This window comes from Schistocerca americana, chromosome 4 (genome assembly GCF_021461395.2).
Source record: "Schistocerca americana isolate TAMUIC-IGC-003095 chromosome 4, iqSchAmer2.1, whole genome shotgun sequence".
NCBI classification, from domain to species: domain Eukaryota; kingdom Metazoa; phylum Arthropoda; class Insecta; order Orthoptera; family Acrididae; genus Schistocerca; species Schistocerca americana.
Window position 1 is genome coordinate 847,214,031 of NC_060122.1, and position 13,616 is coordinate 847,227,646.

Genomic DNA, 13,616 nt, shown 5'->3' on the forward strand with positions numbered 1-13,616 from the left:
ACTGGCAGAAGTAAAACTGCTTCAAACAATAAAATAGATTATGATGAAAAGTATTACTGACGTATGTGTGAAAACTATGCGCTTTAGATATGGCGAGGCATACCTGATTTATAAAAACACATGTCCTAATGTACTGGAGCCATGGTGGTATACTCAGAAGCTAAGCATAAAGTGAGAGCCAGCATCGTCACACATATATGAGTAACGGTAAACACAGGAGTCATCTTGTCAGCTGCACTACTGTTCAGTACAAACTGCCGTACAGTAGCCACGAAATGTTTGTGTTGCCGGCTCGCCAAATGTCGCTGCTGTAGGCGTACACACATACTTCGATGGTAATTGTACGATGTAAAACAAAAAATAGGGATACAATCAGTAAAGTCTGTAATGGGCTCGTAAAGTTTAAAGCCGTAACAGTAAGAAAACGCAATAAATTGAAACACGCTTTTAAAAGCGTTGCTTTGCTGCACCGACTACCGCAGCTGTGGATCTTAGGCAAGACCGCACATAGGGCCGTGCTTGTGATATTTGAGAAACCAGACTATTCAAAAAGATCCTGGAGGCTGGTTTTGTCGATACAAAACTCGATCCGTTACATTTTACATCCAGTGGAACAGCCTTATGGAAACTTAATCCAGTGGGATTATTTCCCTACAAGTTTCTGAACAAGATGATACCAGGCAAGATACCCCCAATTCATATCGCTAACAGTCAGTCAGTAAATTCGACGAATTGTGTGGGTAACATATTTCTCTGAAAAACAAGCGTTGCGCGTAAATAACACTGTCTGTGAGTTTCCGTACCATTACTAAATTCCCTTACATTCCATCGCTGAAGGGCACATCTAGTGAAATACGAAATGATCGTAAGGCATGATGGGTAAGTTTGGCAGCCGACTTGTAAGTCTGTTCAGGCAATCTCACACTGAGCGATTTGCGCGTCGATGATGATAAAACGATTATGAGGACAACGCAGCATCTGATCGGGAATCGAAACCGGGACCTGTTACATGACAGTCAGACTTTCTAACCACTCACCTAAGGAGGCACACGGTACTTTTAATTCCTAAATGTTAGGTATATTAGCTAGTCCTCTCTATAACGGAATGTAATCCTCCCCATGAAGTTGCATTGTTGCACTTTGGACATTGGCAAAAGTTCTTTTTGTAGTGACCTGTCACTCACTCTGACAGAGAAATACTGCAACTACAGCAATACTTTAATCATCTAAATCCACATCAATACTCCACAAGCCACCTGACGGTGTATGGCGGAGGGTACTTGGAGTATCACTAATTGTTCCTGCTGTCCCTGTCAGTAGCGGAACTGGGCCGGCGCATGTGCATTTTGTTAGTGCAGGTTGCCTACATCAGGGGCAGGTACGCATTCAGAGGCAAACATATTGTTCTCTTTTGATTGACAGGTACTTAACCTACTGTTCTCCTTTGATTGACAGGTCCTTAACCTATTATTCTGTTAAGTGGTTTTGCATGTCACTGCACTTAACCTATTGTCCCTCCTTCCCCCTCCCATTCCCCAAAACTCCCCTCAATGCGACAGATATACTTTCAGGTCTGAGTTATTGGAATAGGCCCCCATTTCAGTCTTATCAATTTGAATGACTACTTAGTTAAATTGTCCAGTTAATTAAGATCTTTGGTGGGAAAGTACCGTGTCCCCCCCCCCCCCCTGCCATGCCGGCTGGTAGGAAGTTCAAATTCCATCAGGATAATGCAACCTCTACTAACCTAAGAAAATGGCAAGAAAAAAAGGGAACTTGGACTACCTCCACTAACCTAAGTCATCCGACTGACACCTCTTCCTAGGAAATGATTGGAAGAGGGCTTAAGCTGTGCTGGGCATAAGACTTTATTTTGCATGCATTATTTATTTAAACAATTAGAGGCAGTACCTCCATCCAGTCTGTTAACCATGAGGTCTGGGAGTCCAATTGACCTCGTACACAGTACCACCAGCAGAGAGCGCTGTCGTCTGTTCTGTGACATAATCCAAGATACTGGGGAAAATGGCAGGAAACAGTTTGGTCAGCATGAGCTCCAAAGTCCAACAGACCTAGTATGCAGTACCGCCACAAGACGGCGCTGTCGTCTCTTCCATGACATAATCTAAGATGGCGGTCTGGTGGTGGAGAGGAAGAGTCTCATAACAGGAAATTCGGAAGTATATTGTTTTTATATAAAAAAAATCGGTTTGTGGGGGTTGGATTTCTCTCACACATAAATCTCAGCTGTTTGGAAACATGTAGGTCTTGTAAGAAGTAATTACGTGGAACAAACATGTTGTGTAACTTAATGTTGGGCACTGTACTCTGAATGTCTTAAACAAATGCTTGGGCCTCTGTCAGCACTTAACCTATTGCTCTGCTAAGTGGTTTTCCATATCACTCTCATTTCCTTTAACTACTGTACCACCTTTGATAACAAATTAAGTAATCAGTTATACCGTCCCACCATTTTCTGGTACAGTTTTAGAATTTCACATGCTTTTGAACGCCAATTCTCGCACATTCTTCTCTGTCATCCATCGCCTTAAACTATTGTACTGCATTTTACATAATAAGTATTCAAATTAACTTAGTGTTCTGCATTTAACCTGCTGTTCTGCCCCACGTCATCCACTCACACACAGCCTCCCCTTAACTCTTCTACTGCTAACACCACATTGATATAAAAAAATTTCTTAGGTTAGTAGAGGTTGCATTGTTCTGATGGAATCTGAACTTCCCACCACGGGGGCGTGGCAGGGGCAGCGTGGCACTTTCCTACCAGAGAGATTAATTAATTGATCAATTTAATGAAGTAGTTAATGAAATTGATAAGAGTTAGAGTGGGGGCCTATTCCAATAACTGAGACCTGAAACTGTACCTGTAGCAGTGAGGGGGGAGGGGGTTGTAGGAGGGGGAGGGTGTGGGGGGGGGACAATAGGTTAACTGCAGTGACATGGAAAACACTTACTATAACAATAGGTTTACGACCTTTCAATCAAAGGAGAACAATAGGTTAAGTATCTTTCAATCAAAGGTGAACAATAGGTTTGCCCCTGAATGCATACCTCCCCGCTGGCCGCGGTGGTCTAGCGGTTCTAGGCGCTCAGTCCAGAACCGCGCGACTGCTACGGTCGCAGGTTCGAATCCTACCTCGGGCATGGATGTGTGTGATGTCCTTAGGTTAGTTAGGTTTAAGTAGTTCTAAGTTCTAGGGGACTGATGACCTCAGAACCCCATAGTAGGGGCACGTGAACGGTGGTTGCTCCCATGACTTGAGCGCAGAAGATACGACACTAATGGTGGCATTCATGGCAGTCCAAAATATGACTACGCAGAACACTTACGAATTGAATAGTTAATCACAGTCCCATAGTGCTCAGAGCCATTTGAACCATTTGAACCATAACTTCCCCTGACGTAGGCAACCCACACTAACAATATACACTGGCTGCGGCCTAGGTCCACTGCTCCTGTCCCACTCACGAATGACTGATAGGATGAATGATCGTGGTAAACCTCTGCATTAGGTCAAATTTCTCTAATTTTGTTGTCATCATTATTTTGCGAGAAGTAGGCCTATGTTGGAGGAAGTAATACGTTGTCCGACACTTCCCAGAAAGTACCCTCTCTCAATCAGTAATCCTCTCCGTGTAGCACAAGGAATCTCTTGTAGCGGCTGACATCACATGGTAATCTCAACGTCGTCTCTAAACATCACTAGCCTCAGAACTTCCATGGGCTCCCAGCGAGGAAACGGTGCACCTGTGACATTTTTATCACATAAAATTGTGTTTATTTGATTTCTTTTACGTAATATAATGTATCTTACATGGACCTTTTAGCACCTTATTTACCGAAACGTGACAACAACTCTCTAATTAAGCAGTTTTAGACTCATATTGAAGTGAAACTAGTGTCTGCCTGAGCTTCATCACGAGCAGGTGGCACCCACGTGTTGTCACTAAGATGCTAAACGCAACGGTCATTACCGGCCCTTGCGACTAAAGTCTGGAGCTCTCGTGGCAAGATGACCCTCTCCCTCTACCTCTGTGATTTTCCCCCGAGTTCTTCTGATATGCGGTTCATTTTCTTTGTCTTCTATGTAAGCATGGTAGCTAGTTTGTGAGCTGTCTTCTTGTCCTTTTGGCTTTATATGCCGCGGGCTGGAGTAAGCAAACTTCTCTATAAATATAATATTCTTTCTACCTTAAATATTTCCACTGTGAAATTGACTGGTTAAACTTACATTGGTACTGTCGTACGCTATGATGAGCCAAACGCAGTTGAAACATACCCACGAGGACGTGCTGAAGAGTAATCCCTCAGAATCAAAGACTTTTAAATAAAACAAACGTTATTAGCATTCATCAGCTTTACCCATTTATTTCTTAACAAAATCTAACGTTATACATGTTTAGGCCAGTTATTCGTCTGTCCGGGGTTGGTACTGACAAGAGATGAATTTACCTGTTTTACTGGTTGCAGATCGGCAGGCGTGAGGATGCTGTGGGGCCGCTCCAGGCTACCAAGGGAGTCAGTACCTGGCTGGATATGGGGAACCCCATAGTAGGGGCACGTGAGCGGTGGTTGCTCCCATGACTTGAGCGCAGAAGATATGACACTAATGGTGGCATTTATGGCAGTCTAAAATATGACTACGCAGAACACTTACGAATTGAATAGTTAATCACAGTTCCATGGTAGAGAGAATCCGAATGCATATGCAGCCTCAGAAACATGAGTTGCATACAATGAAACAACAATATTTACAATATCTTAAAAACTACAGAACTTAATTATTTATAGTTTTCTCACGATGGAAGTTCAAAATTAATAACTTCTAAACACTATATGTGATTTCATCAAGCAATACCTCAGATGATGGCAATATATGAATATCTATTTTATTTATTGACACATTAGGATTTTCATACGTGTTTCATTATGCGAATGTTTGGAAGAATGTTGTATTCCTCACATCAACACAGCGAGTGAATAGAGCATGTTTCACATCTTGACTTATTTGTGTAGGTAGCTAATGAATATTTTATTTAAATGTTCATTACAGCTAATATTAACTACCACTGTATTTTAAACGTGGTCAGTCGCTTGTACAAGCTAACAACAGGATGGATAGTGCACTGAGAGACATTTCCGTCAAGCAGGCCAAAGTTATTATTTAACAAATATTTAACATTTTACCATCATTTAACGTACGTGCATATGTGTGAGAGTTCTATGTTATTTATTTGTGATCAGACTGTTATTTACACTTACTGTAAATGGTCCGAGTGGGACCAAGTGTTGATAACATTCTATTTATTAGGTAATAATACGTCAGTTTAATGTGGAAGGTAGTTAACTTAACTGGTACTCAAAACAATATCTATAACCTAAGAAAACGGAAAATATTGATGGGGATCAACACCAGCCAATGAGAATCAGGAGGTGGCAGAACGTTGATGGAGCACAAAACTCAGCAGCCTGCTGGAGATGGACACTTCATTCCGAGAGCTGGAGGTAACATGTGGTATTCAGACACAAAGGTGATAGATGTTGGGCAGTAAACGTCCCCTCGAGAGCTGTAACCATCGGTGCGACTTTAACATTCGCGTGTTTCTAAATATATTACAATTCTGACCTTCGATATTTTTCCATTTTCATTATGGACTTTACATTGGACAGAACAAAAGTCTCAGCTCCTTATCTCTTGTATATAGATATAAAGATCAACATAATGAATTCTGAATTATTTTGAGCTGGCTAATAGGTCGTGTTTTGTGATCACGGAATGGGACGTAGTTTTTATGCGTCTTTGATGACCATTTAACTTTCAGGGATCCTTCTACCTTTCTTGTAACACACTTAAGTCTTCCAAGGAAAAGCAAAATTTAAAGGCATACGTGTAATGTAGCGGTACACAAGGGACAAGGCTGTGAAAAGAGTCTATAAAATAGGATGACGTGTGATGAATGTGCATATAATTTGGAGTGTCATATTTATACGGGAAAATTCGCTAAAGACAAGCGTGAAGTGTGACTGGAGGCACGTGTAGTAACAGATTTATGTGAAGAATTTTATGGTAAAAATCATATTGTCTTCGTGAATAATTTGCTTAATCATATAATCTCTTCGTCCTATTAAAAATCCTGAAAATGTTTGCAGTGGTAACTGTGAGCGCTACACATAAATTCCTCCCAAAACTAAATGAAGATAAAGGGAAGAAACGAGAGGACTTTGAAAGTGGAGTCAGAAACGTTAGTGTAGTATTTTACAAATGGTTGAACAAACGATTTGTGAACGTGATCTTCTTTATGCATGATCAAAGTGACACAACAAGTGCAGTTAAGATGGAAACAGGTGAATCCGCTACTTTAGTGGCTTCACCCCTTGAAAGGTGGCTACACTGAGTCACAGCGCCAGAGATTGCGCCAAAGAGTATTTTTCCGCCGCCTCCACTGGGGCAGTAGTAGTTCAGAAGTTGCCGTGGGCAGTAGTAGTTCAGAGGTTGCTGTGGGCAGTGTTTGTTGAGAGGATGTCGATAGCAGTACTAGTTGAGGGCATGTAGTGTGCAGTTGTTCTGTTGGGCGAGACAGCAGATGCTGTTCGATTGGGGATGTTGTAACGATCACAGTGTATTTTTCGTCAATATATATAAAGGTTACAAAACTTTTTTTTTTATTTCAAATTTCCTAAATAACAATGCCTCTTCGTCACAGGTTCAGTCAACAAAGCATCTGGCTTGTGTTCATGTATTAGACTGTATTTCTAGTTTCTATGTGCAATTATGATATTTCTGGTTTTTTAGTTACTTCATTGTAAATGGTGTTTAAAATATCTTGTCGTATTGAGGAAGAACCGTGCCAGATGTGTACGTTGAATCACACTTCCACACACAGAACAGTTACACTTGTGCTTTGTTTTCCGTAGCTTTTATAGTTGCTGGGGACTTAATTAATCACCGAGCGGGGTGGCGCAGTGGCTAGACACTGGACTCGCATTTGGGAGGACGACGGTTCAATCCCGCGTCCGGCCATCCTGATTTAGGTTTTCCGTGATTTCCCTAAATCGCTCCAGGCAAATGCCGGGGTGGTTCCTTTGAAAGGACACGCCCGACTTCCTTCCCTAGTCCGATGAGACCGATGACCTCGCTGTCTGGTCTCCTTCCCAAAACAACCCAACCCCCAACTTAATTAATCAATTGTGTTAACGGAAATTTGCTTTCATTCTTTATTGTTATTCTATGCAGTCAGATTGCGTACTAATACTACTCAGGGCCAACCGGTTACGAGACTTCGTAACCGGACAAACAGCGACAAAAAATACTTACATTTAAAATAATTAAGCCCCCATGCACCCTTGTACTGAGTGACTATAACAGGAGCATGAACTTAGTTGACAGTTGATCGTCTGACAGATGAGTATCGTTGTGGTAACACCAAAAGCAGAAAATGGTGGCATAGTCTTTTTTTTCTCTTTGTTGGATCGTGCGTAGTGAATGCATTTATCATCCACAAAGAAACTGAGATGGAGCAATTTACGAATAAAGACCTGGAAAGGAAAGTGTAGGAAGGACTGCATGCCAAAGTGACTGTCCACTGCAGTGACATTAGTCAGAAACGGAAGAGCATAACTCTCGGGAAACATAAACAACATATGGACAAACAGACCAGACTGGGAGGTAGTACACATCAGTCAAAAGAGGCCGCATTTAAATTCAAAAATGGTTCAAATGGCTCTGAGCACTATGGGACTTAACATCTATGGTCATCAGTCCCCTAGAACTTAGAACTACTTAAACCTAACTAACCTAAGGACATCACACAACACCCAGTTATCACGAGGCAGAGAAAATTCCTGACCGCGCCGGGCGGCATTTAGAAGACGTGCAGGATGCAGCATACACTATGTAATCAAAAGTATCCGGACACCCCCAAAAACATATGTTTTTCGTATTAGGTGCATTGTGCTGCCACCTACTGCAAGCGACCTCAGTAGTCATTAGACGTTGTGAGAGAGCAGAATGTGGCGCTCTGCGGAACTCACGGACTTTGAACGTGGTCAGGTGACTGGGTGTGACTTGTGTCGTACGCCTGTAAGCAAGATATCCACAGTCCTAAACATCCCTAAGTCCAATGATTCCGATGAGATAATGAAGTGGAAGCGTGAAGAGACAGGTACAGCAGAAGAGCGTACGGGCCGACGTCGTCTGTTGAATGACAGAGACCGCCAGTAGTTGCAGAGGGTCGTAATGTGTAATAGGCAGACATATATCCAGACCATCATACAAGAAATCCAAACTGCATCAGGACCCACTACAAGTACCATCACAGTTAGGCGGGAGATGAGAGAACTTGGATTTCATGGTCGAGCGGCTGCTCGTAAGCCGCATATCACGCCGGTAAATCCCAAACTACGCCTCGCTTGCTGTAAGGAGGGTAAACAATGGACAACTGTACAGCGGAAAAATGTTGTGCGGAGTAACGAAACACGGTACACAATGTGGCGATCCGATGGCAGGGTGTGAGCATGGCGAATGCCCGGTGGACGTCATCTGTCAGCGTGTATAGTGCCAACAGTAAAATTCGGAGGCGGTGGTATTATGTGTTCTTGTTTTTCATGGAGAGGGCTTTCACCCCTTGTTGTTTTGCGTGGCACTATCACAGCATTGGCCTATATTGATGTTTCAAGCACCTTCTTGCTTCTCCACTGTTGAGGAGCAATTCGGGGAGTGCGACTGCATCGTTCAACACGATCGAGTACCTAATGCACGGTCTGTGGCGGAATGGTTACACGACAATAACATCTCTGTAATGGACTGGTCTGCACAGAGTCCTGACCTGAACCCTGTAGAACGCCTTTGGGCTGTTTTGGAACACTTGCTTTGTGCCGGGCCTCACCGACCGAAATCGATACCTCTCCTCAGTACAGCACTTCGTGAAGAATGGGCTGCCATTCCCCAAGAAACGTTCCAGCACCTGATTGAACGTATGCCTGCGAGAGTGGATGCTGTCATCAGGGCTGAGGGTGGGCCAACACCATATTGAATTCCAGCATTAGCGATGGAGGGTGCCACAAACTTGTAAGTCATTTTCAGCGAGGTGTCCGTATACTTTTGATCACACAGTGTACGTTCTGTTCCTGTTAGAATATTGTGGATGTGTTCAACACGTAATATTGGTCTCTGCCTAAGAAAAGGGAAAACGTGATTTGAGAGATTACATTCACAATAGTAATGCATTTGTGAGATAGTTGTGTAAGCCATTTCCCAAGAGCTCTGTTTCATTTTACGTCTCAAAATTTATCAGGAAATAAATAACTAGTGAGTATTACGAGCGCAGTTTAACGGAGGTAACAACAATTTAATTGAGTGTAATTAGCGAACAGTAGTGGCTCCGGTCAAAGAAAACCATCGTAACGGCCGGGAGAGCCGGTTTGCTGACCACACGCCCCTCCAATCCACGCTCTCCGGTGAGGATGACACGGCGGTCGGATGGTCCCGATAGGTCACTTGTGGCCTGATGACGGAGTGCTTGCTTGTTGACGGGGTACTTGCTTGTAATAAAAAAATAAAAAAATGCTGCAGCACTCTATGAAAATAAATTATTTTATTTGTTAAGCAATTTTACAATTTTGACAAATCACGTTTTTCTTTAAATTGTGTTATTGTTCCTCAAGGAGTTCATGCAGCTTTACTGCTTTTGAATAGGGTTTTGTTTCTGCCTATGTAGTAATTGTTAATTGTGGGGACACCATTCCAGATGCACTGAGGGAAGAAAACCGCAACATTAAGAAGGAGTTGGGTGACCTAAAAGAAAGACAGTAGACGTGTTTCCGCGTCTGAAAACCGATGTTGTAGTGACAGAGGAAAACTCTCCTATCTGACATGGAATGACATGAACACGAATAATTAGTGCAAAAATGCAGTGAATTAAGAATTCATTGCTTTAAAACAAGCGTTCAGTGCATAGTATTGTGGAATGGGGAAAAAAACGGCAAATTGGCGTTCATAAGAAGTAGAACAACACCAAAAATGCAACAGGAGCGTAATATGTAGGAAATTGTCCACGCAATCTGCCACTGATGATGCCTTGCAGAAGATAAAGGCGAAACGCGTATGGCACTAAAATTGTGTTTTATTCAGTTGCTGTCAGACGGTCCATAAGTAAAAATTATTAATATGCCGTAATAGAATTAAAAATTGTTTGTGGTACCACACGGCATGCAAATTACGAATGAGATTGCCCCATACTGGTCGCCAAAATGTGGTGAACTGAGAATTGTTCTCTGCTCTCTGACATGAAATGACATGTACATGACTATTGATATTGACTCACGACGAAAGCCAATAGTTGACATCAGTAATTCAACAAAATGAAGCATAAGAGGTTACGAGATTAGGGAAATCATAAGCGAATGGAACAGATTGTTTAGACGAATAAAACATGAAACCACAGCTTTCGCACACAAAACAAAACAAAAATTGCAAATGTCAGGGCCGATTTGACTAAGCGTGGACACGACTCGGTCATTGAGGGGAAGATGGGGGCGGGAGGAATGAACCTTCTCACCTTTCTTCGTAGACGTTCGTCATGTGTCGATGTTATCGGCTGGCGCTGGTTCGGGATGGCGCGTCGCCTCAGTGCTGTGCGGCGATGGCCTGGAACAAGGTACGCGGTGACAGGCGGCCGCGTGTCGACACAGGCCAAGCAGCGTTGTCGCGGAGCCAGAGGGCGTTTCCTGGAGACGGATGGAAGTGACCCCGTGACCTCTCGCTTCCCCACTGTCTCACAGACTCCAGTGTCGGCGTCTTGGGCGCCCGTGGCGCAGGGTCCACCTCCTCATGGCCCATTGGCGCTTTCAGTCGGTGGAAGTGGCCCTCGGCAGAGGTATCACAAGTTTCACATCAGCCGCTTGAGTAGTTCCACTATGAAGGTTTGCTTTGAATGCACGCTGCAACAGTCGTGAGTGATGGTTACCTTTGAGATTGGGAGCTGTGAGTCGATGTTAGTCAAGAATGCATTTGAACCGACAAAGACACTATTACCAACATCTCGGTTCTAGGCGCTTCAGCCTGGAATCGCGCGACTGCTACGGTATCAGGTTCGAATCCTGCCCCGGGCACTGATGTGTGTGATAGGTTAGTTAGGTTTAAGTAGTTCTAAGTTCTAGGGGACTGATGACCTCAGATGTCAAGTCCCATAGCGCTCAGAGCCATTTGAACCAATGTCTCGGTCTGAATGCCGTCGTGTTGGTTCAAATGGCTCTGAGCACTATGGGTCTTAACGGGGGGTAGGACGTCAAACGGGCCTACTTGGAGCAGGAGAGGCATCACAGGACATTATAATTTCCAGTGTCTATAATTTTAGAAATAGATTCGTAAAACTTTGTCAGCAACACCAGGAAGGATTCAGGATTCACACTCATTGCAGTGTTAGTTCGAAAACATATGAAAATAAATTTTTTTACTTGCGAAATTTCATCATTTTTTCACTTACTAATGGCTGCATTTGTTGCTATAGGTACACTTTTCTTCATAGCTTAGAGAGATTCTTCGATGAATTTTGCAGAGCATACATACCATACTCACAGGTGTACGAAACTCTAGCATTTATTTAATTTATCAAAAAAAAAAAACGAATGAACTGTTATATTTTAAAATTCATGTTTAGAAGAAAACACAAATTGTATAGTTAATTACTTCAATTTTTACCACAGTTTTTAATAGATTTGGAAAATTCTAGTGTTTCATACACCTGTAAGTATGGTTTGTATGCTGTACAAAATTCATCAGTCCCCTAGAACTGAGAACTATTTAAACCTAACTAACCTGAGGACATCACACACACCCATGCCCGAGGCAGGATTCGAACCTGCGACCGTAGCGGTCGTGCGGTTCCAGACTGTAGCGCCTACAACCGCTCGGCCACCCCGGCCGGCTGGGGTCGTGTAATAGGCCTACGAGAAGCTGAATGTTCCTTCTGCGATACTGCAGAAAGACTTGGCAGGGATGTAGCAACTGCATATGACTGCTGGCAGCAGTGGACACGATAATGTGCTGTCGAAAGAAGATTGACTCCCCAAGGCCACGTGGCACTACCGAGAGGAAAGGCCACATTGTGTTCGGCACATAGCCTTGGCGCATCTGACTGCATCTGCAGCAGCAATTTGAACAGCAGCTGGTATCACAGTGACACAGTGAACTGTTCCAAATCAGTTACTTCAAAGACAGCTCCGAGATACACGCCATGTTGCGTGCACTCAAGAGACCTCAAACCTCGGCCATTTGCGTCTTCACTGGTGTCAACTGGAGGTCAGTGGAGGACAGGATAGAGTTCTGTTGTGTTTTCCGATGAAAGCGTGTTCTGCCTTGGTGCCAGTGATGGCCATGTGTTGGTTAGAAGGACACCAGTTGAGGCCATGCAACCAGTATGTCTCCGTGGTAGACACAGAGGCATACACGACCCACACCTAGAGCTGTGGTCTGGGGTGCGGTTTCTTATGACAAAAGGAACACACTCGAGATTGTCCCACGCATCCTGACTACAAATATGTACGACATCCTGGTGGTACTACCTGTTTTGATGCCTTTCATGAACAGTATGCCAGGGTGTGTTTTTCAACTGGATAATGCTCTCCCACATTGCGCTGTTCTAATCCAACATCCTATACTGAGTGTCGACATGTGGCTTTCGTCTGATCGATCACCAGATCTACCTCCAATCCAACACATTGGACATTTTTAACATCATGCACAAACAGCGTTAACTGACCCTGTATTGACCGACCATGTGTAAGGGCATGGAACTCCATCCCACAAACTGACATCCGACACCCGTAATACACAATGCATGCAAGTTTGCATTCCTTTGATTTAATATTGTGGCAGTTACACAGTTTATTAATATACCAACATTGATACTTGCAGGCGCTTCTGTCGTGCTTAGGTTAACCTGTGATCTTGCAATGTTAATCACATAAATATCCGGACGAATGTATTCCGAAAATTTCATTATTCTACATTAATTACTTTTTGGTGTTGCGATTTTTTATTCATCAGTGTACTTATAATTATCTGACTTGAGAAACCAATTTCAGGGGTATTATTTTTCACGTAAAGAATATCTCATTATTTTATTAATTTTCAATTCTAGCCACGCATAGACGTATTGACTGGAGTAACGCAGGAAAAAATTATTATTTGCGGTGAGCTTAGATGCTAGAAGCGACAGGGAACATGTACGGCTCAACCGAACACCTTCATCGAGCCATTCTGTCTAAAGAGGGGCGTGGATGATCCAGTTAGTGGCATACTCTGCTTACGCAGTTTTGCTAGGTTTAGAACAGTGGTAAAAAACCGGCAACGTCGCTAAGATCTCCCTGGCGAGAGATCAATTTCTTGATACCGTCACCGTGGAATGTTTGGCGGAGCCAAACCTCGCCTCTGCTTGCACCGTTTCAACACTATTTAAGTGAAATCCTCGAAGGTGTTCTTTAAGTTTTGCTGATAGATGAAAATCGTACGCTAGATGATCGACAACAGTTGACTTAATGCATCGGATTGTTTGCAGGTGTCGCAGTGCTCGTGAGTGGTCTGCCTTTGTCATTC